Source organism: Pinus tabuliformis, chromosome Q (assembly GCF_031772625.1).
Source record: "Pinus tabuliformis cultivar Carrire ecotype Pingquan chromosome Q, CPIR1, whole genome shotgun sequence".
In the NCBI taxonomy this organism is placed as follows: Eukaryota; Viridiplantae; Streptophyta; class Pinopsida; order Pinales; family Pinaceae; genus Pinus; species Pinus tabuliformis.
Window position 1 is genome coordinate 1,265,961,908 of NC_142296.1, and position 12,656 is coordinate 1,265,974,563.

Consider the following 12,656-nt stretch of genomic DNA (forward strand, 5'->3'; position numbering starts at 1 on the left):
GCGAGTAATGTTGATGAAGAAGTTCCCCCTTTTTATATCAATTTAAATATTCATGATTTGGTTTTGCATAATGCTATGTTAGATTCAAGAACATCACACAATATGATGCCAAAATCTATCATGGAAAATTTGGGACTTAATATTACCAGGCAATACAAATATATTTTTTCTTTCGATTCAAGGAAGGTTAAATGCTTAGTGTTAATTAAGGATATTGTTGTGACTTTGTCTCAAATTCTAGCAAAGAACATTATGATGGATGTGGTAGTGGCTAACATTCCACCTAGATTTGGGATGTTACTATCAAGATCCTGGGCATCAATGTTGGGAGGCACTTTGCAGATGGATATGTCTTATGCTTCTATTCTAGTATTTATTGAGCAGAGGAGGATGTACAAAGAGGTTCAACTAGAATACATGGTTAGTAGCCAATCTAAACCTGATTATCATCCTATCTATGTTGTAGATACAAATATGGTTTCTTCAATTTTGCATAATGATTTCTGTTTTGAAAAAGAGGAGAAACATCATGGTAACAATCAGATAAAAAAATGAAAGGAGCAATCATTTGATGACAATGAAATGTGGAATATGAATTTCTATGGATCGACATGTAAAGAAGGTTAGGCAAAGGTATTTGGATAATTACACCTCAAAATGAAAGTCACTTTTTAAATTGTATTTCGAATGTACAAATAATGCTGCAAATATGAAGCCTTTTTATTGGGTTGAATATAATGAGAGAGAAAAGGGAGCAAGGAATTTTTGTTTTTGGAGATTCAAAATTGGTTATAAATCAAGTTAGAGGAGTCTATCAGACCAAACACCCAAGGATGAGGGCTTACAGGAATGAAGTTTGGGATTTGTTTGATATATTTTTCTCTGAACATAATATTTCAGTTATACCAAGAGATCATAATGGTATAATTGATTCTTTGGCCACTTCAGCTAGTGTTTTTAAAATTCATGTGTATCAAAATGAGAAGTATCATATTGAAGTTAGACACATGTCATCTATTCCAAACAATATTAAAAAGTGGCAAGTTTTTGAAGATGACAAAAAAATAAGAAGATTTCTTGAAATGACTGATAAATTTTCCACTACACCAATTGATGAAGATAACTAAGAGAAACCAGATTTGGGCCATGATTCAACAAAGTTAATGAATGTCATAGGAAACTAGGAGATAACATAGCTCAAGAACAATTTCATTCCTAAAGGCTTAGTTACTTTCGAAAGATTGTTTGACAATAATGATGTTATAGTGAAACCAAATATCACTCCTAATGATAGTGATCTAGAAGATTGCAGTGTAGGGACTGAAGAAGAGCCTAAATTGGTCAAGCTGTCCAAATCATTAACTACAAAGGACAAAGATAAATATGCCGAGTTACTGAAAGAGTTTGCAAAAGTTTTTGCTTAGAAGTATGATGACTTGAGAGTGTATGATAAAAGCATTATCCAACATACCATTCTAATCAAAGAAATGAAAGCCCTTTAGACAGAATCTCAAAAAGATACATTCATTGTTGTTGCCTTTATTATGAAAAGAGATGAAAAGGTTACTTACTACCAAAATCATCATTGCCTTGAGAATTTGTAAGTGGGTAGCCAATCTAGTTCTAGTGGAAATTAGGTTGTGTGTGGACTTTAGGAACTTGAATAGAGTTTCTTTGAAAGATAATTACTCTCTACCTAAGATGGATCACATACTGTAGAAGATTTCATGAGCTAAATGAATTTCCATGTTGGATGATTTTTCTAGGTACAATCAGATTTTGGTTCATCCAAAAGATCAAGAGAAGACATCCTTCATTACACCCTGGGGTACATTCATGTATTCCAAGATGCATTTTGGGTTGATGAATGCTGGAGCTACATTTCAAAGGGTCATGGACATAGCGTTTGCAAAAGAAAAATATAGGTTTGTAGTGATATACTTAGATGATATTATAGTCTACTCCAGATATGATATTGATCATAAATACGTTTTCTTAAAGGGTAGAAAGTTTGATATTTCCCTAAATCTAGAAAAATATAAGTTTTCCATGCAAGAAGGAAAACTATTGGGACATATTGTATCAAAAGATGGCATCAAAATAGGCCCCAATAGAGTTGCATCAATTCAGAAGCTTGAGTTTCCGAGAAGCAAGAAATAAGTACAATCTTTCCTTGGAAAGGTAAATTTCTTGAGAATATTCATTCCCAAGTTCGCAAAATTTTTGAAGACCATAACCAACATGTTGAGGAAGGACATTGGAATAAAATGGAAAACAGAAGCTAGAGAATCCTTTGTGGAATAAAAAAGCACTAACTCAGGCACCTGTCTTAGTTAGTCCCAATTTTTCCAAGGATTTTATGGTTTTTTCTTTTGTTTCAAAACATATAACTTCAAGAGTTTTATTGCAAAATAATCAACAAGGTTTGGAGAAACCCATTTCCTTTCTCAGTCAAGCTTTAAGAGAGTCAAAACTCAAATATAACATTATGGAGAAGAAAGATTATGCTTTCATTAAAACATTGAAATATTTCCGAGTGTATGTCTTACATTCCCATGTTATTGCTTATGTTCCTAACATTGTGGTGAAGGAAATCCCGAGCCATCCAGATAACGATGAGAAAAGAGGGAAATTGATTTTCAAGTTGTTGGAGTATGATTTAGAAATGAAGCCAACTAAACTAATCAAGGGTCAAAGATTAACAAAACTGATGGTCGAGTCTAATTGTGAGGTTTTGGGAATTAGTTTTATTTCAGCTATGTTAGAAGATACAGAGCAGAGATTGAAATTGCATGTGTCATAATTTTTTTCATATTCCCCATGGTATGCTAATATTGTTCATTTTTTGCAGTACTTACAATGTCCCCCAAAGTTAAGAATGTCAAAATCAAGGTTTTTAAAGTTAAAAGCAGTGAAATTTTGCATTCTAGATGGTTATTTGTATTGGAAGGATCCAACAAGGATTCTTTTAAATTTTTTACTTGAAGATGAAGTAAAATAGGTCATGCAAGAGTTTCACAAAGGTGTATGTGGATGGCATCATTACTAGAAATCTACAACACACAAAATACTCAAAGCACTATTTTATTAGTTGTCTCTTTTCTTAGATGTGTATAAAAATATAGTAGCTTGTTATGAATGTTATATTTTTGATGGAAAGACAAAATTGCTACCTTTTCCTTTGAAACCTATTTGAGTAGAAACTCCTTTCCCACAGTGGGGTCTTGATTTCATTGGAGAAATAAATCCTCCATCTTCAGGTCAACACAAATGGATATTGACGGCAACAAATTACTTTACCAAGTGTATTGAAGCCATTCCATCCATACAGGCTACAAACATTGTGATTATCAAATTTATGGAGGAGAACATTCTGTCAAGGTTTAGATGCCCAAGAAGACTCAAAATTACCAACCATTAAAATCCAAGAAAATGATCAAGTTTTGTCAGGATTATGGAATCAATCTTAGCCATTCTACAACTTATTATCCATAGGGAAATGGGCTAGTAGAATCTTCAAACAAGAGTGTGATTAGGATCATTAAGAAATTATTATAGAGTAACAAAAAAGCCTGAGACTCAAAGTTGAAATTTGCACTGTGGGCGGACATGATTAGTGCTAAGAAATCAATTGGTACTTCTCCTTTCCAGTTAGTCTATGGGATGGATGTCAAGTTTCCTATTTCCTTGGGGTTTCTAGTGATGAAGTGGTTACAGGACCAAGAGGATGAACCCAGTAACATTCAAATACGAATAAATCAACTTATAGAAGTTCATCAAGACATAGAAAGGGTTTGTAATTTAGTTGAGGTGCATAAAGAGAAAGTCAAGAAGATATTTGACAGAAGAACAAAATCTGATGATTTTCAGGTTGAAGATATGGTACTCAAGTGGGATGCTGGAAGAGAGGAAAGAGGTAAACATGGTAAATTTTACAACTTATGGTCTGGGCCTTTCAAAATTTTAGCTTCCATGGAAACAATTATTTCATTTTGGGGGATATAAATGGTACTTTGATAGGAGGAGGCCCAATGAATGGGTAGTTCCTTAAACATTATAGTTCTTGAAAGCAAGTGTGGGATAACACTAGAAGGATTTGAAGCGCAGAGCGAAGGCCCTAAGATCTGGCTTAGTGTTATGTGTGTGTTTCAATTTTTAGTGTGCAATACTAATTAATTTGGTGTGACAATAAGAACTTGGATCTAGATTTTTAGTTTCCAACAATCTCACTTTTCAGATGTTCAGCATGCTCTCAATTTGCAATTCCAATTTTGTTTTCTAGCAAATATTGTCTCCAAATTCAACGCTTTATTGATTTTAGTTTAAAACTTATAGCAATGATTTCAATCACAGGAATAATCAAGTTACAAAATTTAGAATTTAAGAGTTTGGATTAGGCACTTGGTATGCCCGTTCTTTGCTGCCTCCCAGGGAGGACAACATCCCCATTGGAGCAAATGTTATCACATACTCTTTTAATTATAATTTTTTGTAATTTGTTTTTGTGTTTTGGAAAAAAATTGGTTTTTCAAGGTTATTTTGTGCTCTTGAGCTTTACAAGATCAAAGTCATTTCAGGCAAACAAAAATTGGGACTCTGAAGGTTTCGTATACTTACTAGCCTGCTAAGTTTTATATGTAGAGTTATTATTACTTTTTTTTTTTGAAAAATTATTGGGCTCGAAGCCCAACCTTCAAATTAACATTTCATGCTACATTTTCCATCGAAGTTCATCAAGTTCCACTAAACAATGCCAATTAAGTCACAAGACCAATCCCATTGCATAGGGCATTAAGCTGAGAGGAGGAGCCCACCAAGAGCATACCTATTGCATAACAAATCGAGTATGATGAGAGGAACTCATTTATATATAATGAATCCAGTGCATTTGGTTGTTGTATGTGGGATATTTCTCACAATGCCAAAATAAATAAAGTCAAATGCCCAGAACAAAGACCAACATTCCATCTTCCACAGATTTTACCAAGCACCCAAAATTCGTTAAGTGTTGAACACTATATGTTGAGATGAAATTGTAGGTTTCCATACAAGATCAATCATGAGACTTCATTACAAAAATGAAAGAACAAGAAAAATTGCAAGTTGCTTAGCTCCAAATAACTTTCTGAGTTGAAATGTCAACAAGACAAGTGGTTAATTTCAATTTGTTTTGGGAATCAAAATTTCTCACATCAACACTTTGTTTTCAACTTCCAGAGTTTTATAGACAACTAAGAAGTTGTTTTAATATAACTAGTCACATGAAGCACCAACGGTTAACAAAGCATCCTCATGAACCACCTAAAATTTTCCAGCGAATATTTGAGCCCAGGTGTGCATTTATTTGCAGATTAAGCTGTTACCTCTCATGCTAAGTGCCATTGAGGAAGATCCTCTACATTGATTAAGGATTATGTTACATTTAGATGTCATGTTAATACATAGATAACTATTGTTGATTTATTATACAGGTGCCACAGGGTTTTCGAAAACACATTGACAACTAGCAATTAAATGCAAATTGTTGATAGTGGCAAGTTCTGTATTTTTCCTATAAAATTTTTTGTAGCAACTAGCAATAGCTAATAGAATATGAATTACTATATATTTTATAATGGATAATAATAGAGGGTTCAATTTTGATAGAGAAAAAATTGTTTATATTTATAGGAGATATTTTTTTATATAGATAAGAATTTTCCAAGGCATAAGTATTTGGACATTTTACCCAAAGATTCACATGACAATATTTCAAAGTCTGTATATTTCATTATGTGATTGCATTCTTTCATGCATTTCATCATTATCAAGTCCTCTTATTTGAATGAAAGGTTATGAGTTCAGAATTCATCCATTGTTAGACGCTTTGTCCTTCATTAAATTCAAATGTTTTCACTCTGTCTCTCTAACATCTAGGAAACATTCATCATTTGATGCTCTGCCTTGATGGACTGTTATTCTCAATTCCACCACCATACATTGAAAACCTAATTTTCTATCTTTCCTATGTAATTTTAGTGTTCATCAACTAGGATCTTGGAAACGTTTTGATTTATACTCCCATTTTGACTCCATTTCCTAATGGTTTGCCTCTCTTCCCTACCACATTTTTAAAATCCTCATCTTACTAAAGATCTGGCCATTGTTTCACACATGGGATATTGTTGAAGTGACACTAAGAAATAAACTCATGGAGAGAGCCCTCTCTAGATTGGAAAGGCTAGTTTCCAATCTAAAAGACTGGTTCGAGGTTACCTTGGGATTCTTTTATGCAAAACCAAGGAGACATTACCAAGTGATAACATTGCGTTAGATTAAATTAATTTGGTTTTAGGGTATTTTCGTTTCATTTACAATTTAAATTTAAATCATAAAATCAACAATAGTGGTCAGGCCATATTTTCAAGGGATTTCCATAGCAAATGGAGGAAGGTCTAATTGAGCCCTTTTGCTAGGTGAACCCACTACGTTGACAAGGGGAGAATTTCTTGCACCAACATTTTGGTGCTTGAAGGAGGGTGAATCATAAGCCAACCCATGTAAAGCCATTTTTTTCAGGAATTTATTCAGTGTTCGTGTTTCCTTTCCTCCTTCACGAGATCATGCTTTAAGTCTTTCGAGACCATTGTTTGACATCCAAAAAAAGGCTAATCTCTTGCCAAAATTTAAATTTTATGGTAAGGGGAAATCATTGCATTCCTACGTGTTAATCAATATAATCTCTAATTGTAAAGTTACCTTTAAATAAGATCTTGTATGTAGATTATTTTCCCTTACATTTAAAGGACAAATTCAAGCTTGGTATATGGTATTATTTACCAAATACATTCATAACTAGAAGCAATTTAAGGAAGTTTTCTTACTACTATTAATAATTCTAAAGTGAATGCATTATACCCTTAACTATATGATATTTGTAGAAAGAAACACAAATATATTGAAAAACATTCTATAAGGTTTCAATTATTAGCTCAACGGTTTCATGAAAATGATAGACCATCAAAGCAAGAAATGCATGAACATTTCTCATATGTTCTCTATGTTAATGAGAAATAAAATATACAAAATGCATATAAGGCAGAATCACAAAACCAAGATCTATGCCATTGGATATCTTACCCTTAAATGTATACAATACTATTCACAAGTCCTAAAAATCAATGAGCTAAAGAATCAATGGAAAAAAGCATGACCCCTTGATGGTATTGAATTGCAAAAAGGTCTTATATAAAGCCTTGATCTTGATAAACATTTAGAGGTTTGGTGCACTAGAACACCTTGCATGTGCCCATGATACCCTGCATAGGGATCTTTGGTCTAAAGGGACGATATAGTGGTCAATTTCAAGATTTGCAACACTAGTGATGGTTCTTGGATAATAAGCCATGGTATAAGCTAAAAATATAACATCTAATACGATACAGATTTCTCATGGGTTCATATCCGTCATGCATAATGTCCAAAATCACCATAAAGGTGAGGCCCTCCACATAAAGTGTTTACCATATGAAGTGAGATATGGTTACCATTTCAAGGTTTGTCTCACCAAGGAGGGTTCTTAAGTCCCAAGCCATGTACTAGGACTAAACTCCAAGTTCTTTAGCCATATCAATAGCCTTTAAGGCTCATCATGTTAGGCATGTGTAAGACCACCCCCTCCACAACCACATAAGATACACATAGACAATATTTTACATACTAATGGGATATGGTCTCTATTTTGAGGTTTTTCATACATGGATGGTTCTAGGATGAAACTAGGGTCTTATCCCCTAGAGTTGATGGACCAAGTGCGAGGTCCTAACTCACTACATAAACCTTGCATAGGTAATCCTTAATGTAGAGGTGTAAAACAATCAAGATCTAAAATTTTAACACATTAGATATGGTTCTAGGTACCCAATGGCCATGGTCTAAATTGAAAACCAGGGCCTTGGGCCTTCATATTTTCTTATGGTCATGTAGAAAACTTTAAACCACAATAAAGACTCTACAAACACAATCTTTGTTCCATGAATGGAATATCAATGCAAATTTAACTATTAATAATAGGAAAAAAATTACTGAATACAAATTTTCATAGATAAAACACTTATATACTCAACATCAAACTAATGATATTTAGACTCATAAGTATGCATAAAGGCAAGGTCACTTACATAAAGACTCTTTGATGAGCACCATAATTTGAAGCCATAAACTAAGGACCTAACCATTAACTTATAGTACATGACCTATAAACAAGGTCCCAAATTACTAAACTTTGCTCGAGATAACACATCCCATGGATGTTGATCTTATTTTATTTGTTAATTGAATAAAAAAATACAATTAAACAAAAATATTAAAAAAATAATTATTTCATAATTGAAGAATGCAATTGTGGTTAATAAAGACATGCATGAAAATTGATTCAGTGAATTTGTACTGGAATCAATGGCAATATCACTGACGTAATGCTTAGGTAAGCAACATAGATCTATAGGATCACCTCCATTTTGTCACTATAAAGTGTGCCTTTCCTTTTCACTACTTATGCCCAACTAGGCTTTGCTTCTTCCCTAACTGGGCTATTACCTTTGTGATTAGCTTCTTCCCTAACTGGGCTATTCCCTTTCCGCTTAGAGAAAAAAATTATAATCATCAGTGGATTTGGCTATCAATTTAGTACTTCAGCTTGCCACACAGAATCATGAAATTAGGACATCACAGAACAAAAAAATCAAAATCATATCAACTTTTTTGTGTATATCTTCATGCATATTTATTATGTAGTGCTACTCAAACATGTGAGTAATAACCTTCACTAGAAAAACTTACTACTTTTATTGCAGGTGCAATGGTGAAATACTAAGCATCTTCGAGCACCAACAACTCATCCATTGCAGATTGAGTAGCTTATCTTGATGAACTTACCTTGATGTCACAGTCATATATGAACAGAGGTAAAAGCCCATAGTAAAGAACGGTGAAAGATAGCAAAGAAGGTGAAAGCCCAAATAAAGGCAAAAGCACATTAGGGTCCCTATATCCATGTCAAGCAAAGGATCAAATGTCACAAAGATTACCGATATAAGACTAGACGTCTCAATGATTGCCGATATAAAACTAAATGTCCCAAATGGTGGAAAATGGTGTGGAAACCACGGTTCGAGTTAATTAAAATATAAACATTTATCGTTAGAAAATTAATGTTAAAGTAACAATAACATTAGTTTAGTGAAAAAATTTGTTGATCCAATCTAATTCATATCTTAGCTTTAAAGGGCTATGTGCCTATGAAGAGGACAAATAAGACCTCAAACCTAAAGCTGAATTAAAATTATGAAAAACTTGCAAATGAATTATTAAGTCCATGAAACTTTGGTTAAATAAGTAAAACTGATTTTGGTAATTTGGTTAAATAAGTAAAACTGATTTTGGTTTCCATGCACACTGAAGAGTAAGGAGTCAAGAACTAATAAAAAATAAAAGTAAGTCAGACATGCAAAACATAATAGAAATACAAAATATATTAAAGATATTTAAAAATTTAAGTTTTTTTTTTTAAATGTTGTAAATGAATTATCTTGAATATTATGTTCGAATTTTAAATACATAATGAACCAACTAAAATGGTTGTTTTGATTATAGGGTTGAACAAATAAATTTATTATTTTAAATTACATAAACTAAAAAAATATATTATTATAAATCTTTATAATATTTTTTAATTAATAATTAATAATATTTTTAAATATATTAAAAAATATAAATTTTTATCATATTTTTGAATATATTAAATATAGTTTTTTATCATATTTTTTAATTAATAATAATTTTAAAAATATTAAATAAAATTATATGAATAAAGTTTATTTTAGAAATTTAAATGTGATTTTTGAAATAAAAATATACGATTTCTTTTATTATTATTATAGATTAATTATCATGATAGAGAACAAATTAAATCTAATAATAATAATAATATCTATTTTTAATGTCACAGTCAAGCCAGCCACCAAATTGGTGTATGAGACCCCCTTTTTTGTGGGACAAGGGACTTTATTATTATCAGTCAAGCCAGACACCAAATTGGTGTATGAGACCCCCTTTCTTTGTGGAACAAAGGACCCACCTCCGCGCAACGATTTGACTGCTAAGTCTACGAAGGCATACATACTCTATTCCACTTTGGTTTTGAACCTGTGATCTCTCAGGAGGAAATACATGCTCTTAACCATTAGGCCCACTCATGCTTTTACATGTTCTTCTTCATTTAAAAAAGAATGAGGCAAAGAAAATTATCTCTTTAAATTCCTTTATATTATTTAAAATTAATAAAAAAATAAAAGATATTATTTATTTATTTTCTAAATTGTAGGTGTGTGAGATGGTGGAGCTAAATGATATACTGATTACTGCGTAGTGATTTGACTACTAATTTACAAAGGCATATATATTTTGTCCCTCTTGTTTTGAATGTGTGACCTCTTAAAAGAAAACACATACCATTAACCACTTCACTCAAATTCAATAAATAAATAAAATTGAAAAATAATTAGGCCGATAGGCCTTCCTATGCATCAACTTCTTCGTCAACACTTTCATTCTACTATTGACATCTGGCATGGTTTCCTACTCGACATTTGGCTATAGTCCTTGTGCACAGATTTTACGTCACGTATCTGCATGGAATGAGGTCCAAGTTCATTGCATCTCTGGTCGTCCCTCCTATTTCGTGTATATCCTCAATGTCTCTTCCCTCGCATATTAATTTTCTGCACAGAGACGTTGTAGTTTTGAAACCAGAAGACACAACCTTGACACTTCAAAAATAAAATGGACGGAAGGTCTTCCAGCAGCACAATTTGGAGCAGGTTGCTGAGAGGAGAAGAGAATGATGAACAGGTCAATCAACCTCTCGCACAGTTCCAAGATGAAAGTGCATTGCAACTTAATCTCGACTCCCACAGATCAACCAAACCCTTACAGTCACCGCTGAATTCAGATGTTGGAGACTTCGACTCCGCTGGACTTGACAATGAATTGTCCCGTCGATATTCCAAGCTCAAAGCTCCTCCTCCTGCAAAACCCCAAATTGGTAAGTCCAACAAACTCCAAATTAGAGATAAGAAGGAAAGTCGTGATTTAGAAAACGGCATAGATAATGACAGAGGGAAAAAGAATGATCTAGAGAAAGATCCAGATTTGGTTGGGGACGTTAGAGAAAACGAAGGAATTGGCGAGAAATCTAGGGTTCTGATTGATGAAGAAGAGGAGAAAATTTTAGGGAAAGAACTTTCTGATTGACATGTGGCACACAATTTTCGACATTCATTTTTCTGGAATTTTGTCCCAATGGTTGAATAAATATTTCTCGGCTGACGACGTTTCTATTTTCACAGGATTTATTTGTGTGAACAACCAGAAATGAAGCATATTAATTTTCTGCACAGAGACGTTGCAGTTTCAAAACCAGAAAACACACAACCTTGACACTTCAAAAATAAAATGGATGGAAGGTCTTCCAGCAGCACAATTTTGAGCAGGTTGTTGTGAGGAGAAGAGAATGATGAACAGGTCAATCAACTTCTCGCACAGTTCCAAGATGAAAGTGTATTGCAACTTAATCTTGACTCCCACAGATCAACCAAACCCTTACATTCACTACTGAATTCAGATGTTGGAGGCTTCGACTCCACTAGACATGACAATGAATTGGCCCATCGATATTCCAAGCTCAAAGCTCCTCCTCTTGCAAAACCCCAAATTTCTAAGTCCAACAAACTCCAAATTAGAGATAAGAAGGAAAGTAGTGATTTAGAAAACGGCATAGATAATGACAGAGGAAAAAGGAATGATCTAGAGAAGGATCCAGATTTGGTTGTGGAAGTTAGAGAAAACAAAGGAATTGGCAGGAAATCTAGGGTTCTGATTGATGAAGAAGAGGAGAAAATTTTAGTGCAAGAACTTGCGTTGAGATTGGCAGCATTGAGATCTTCCTCAGGTGCCAAAAATATCGTAATTAGTGAGTCCCAGAGTTTGGCTGAGCCATAGGAAAGCCAGGGGATCGATTCCCGTGAGAAAGCAGTAGGAACCCAGAAAGAAAAAATCAGTAATTCTGGAGAAACAGGCTTTGTGAAGAGGAACAAGTGCAGAAGCTGCTAGCTTCTGTTCAGGATTCCATTAAGCTTGAAAGGAGTAGGTTTTCAGGGATTTTTAGGCCAATAGGCCTTCCTATGCATCAACTTCTTCGTCAACACTTTCATTCTACTATTGACATCTGGCATGGTTTCCTACTCGACATCTGGCTATAGTCCTTATGCACAGATTTTACATCATGTATTTGCACGGAATGAGGTCCAAGTTCATTGCATCTCTGGTCGTCGCTCCCATTTCGTGTATATCCTCAATGTCTCTTCCCTCGCCTATTAATTTTCTGCACAGAGACGTTGTAGTTTTGAAACCAGAAGACACACAACCTTGACACTTCAAAAATAAAATGGACGGAGGGTCTTCCAGTATCACAATTTGGAGTAGGTTGCTGACAGGAGAAGAGAATGATGAATAGGTCAATCAACCTCTCGCACAGTTCCAAGATGAAAGTGCATTGCAACTTAATCTCGACTCCCACAGATCAAGCAAACCCTTACATTCACCACTGAATTCAGATG